Source organism: Bison bison, unplaced genomic scaffold (genome assembly GCF_000754665.1).
Source record: "Bison bison bison isolate TAMUID 2011002044 unplaced genomic scaffold, Bison_UMD1.0 scf7180017864063, whole genome shotgun sequence".
Lineage (NCBI taxonomy): Eukaryota > Metazoa > Chordata > Mammalia > Artiodactyla > Bovidae > Bison > Bison bison.
This window is the reverse complement of record NW_011494635.1, coordinates 8,757,706-8,758,292: the sequence shown is the minus strand read 5'-3', so window position 1 is coordinate 8,758,292 and position 587 is coordinate 8,757,706. Positions and strand designations below refer to the sequence as shown.

General features: G+C 70.5%; 1 protein-coding gene across 1 annotated transcript in view; it reads left to right on the top strand.

Annotated features, from left to right (window-relative positions):
- The first annotated feature begins 45 nt into the window (after positions 1-45).
- Positions 46-587, top strand: part of RASSF2 (Ras association (RalGDS/AF-6) domain family member 2) — a 56,985-nt gene continuing 56,443 nt past the window's right edge. Inside the window, exon 1 of the mRNA XM_010836431.1 lies at positions 46-231. The gene's annotated coding sequence lies outside the window, so the exon portion shown is untranslated. The remainder of the gene's footprint in view (positions 232-587) is intronic.

Genomic DNA, 587 nt, shown 5'->3' with positions numbered 1-587 from the left:
GGAGGGCGGTCAGATCCGATAGAGGCAGTAAAGACAAGGGGCAGGAGAGAGGCGAAAAGGGCGAGGGGGCGGGGCGCCGACCCCCAACTGCGCGGCTGCAGCAAGCTCTGCCGAGCTGCTAGGGAGCCTGGCCCGCCGACTGCTGAACGAGCTCCGCGGCCACCCCCGCCCCCACTTTCCAATTCCACGGTCCCCGCAGCGCGCGCGAGATGCAGCCGGTTCCGGACGCAGGCAAGGCGCGGGGCGCGGGCGGCTGGGAGCGAGGCTCCCGGAGCAAGTTGCGGGGCGCGAGGTGTGGCGCACTGGGCGGTCCTCTCTCCCCCGGCGGAAAGTTTTCTCGCAGTGTCCCCCGCTTCCTCCGTGTCAGCCCCTCAGTCCCTCAGCGCCTGTTCTCCTCTCTCCTTTCCCAGACGCTGGGGGTTCCAGGGCGTGCGGACTCCTCTGGGGCCGCGTAGGCGCGGAACCCCGGCCAGCCCGCCTTCTGAGGGACAGAGTGGTCCAGGCTCGTCCTTCCCCCTCGATTCCCTGGGGGGTTCTTCCTTCTCTCCGCGCCAAGGGCGGCGTCAGGAAGCCCTCCCCACCCCCCT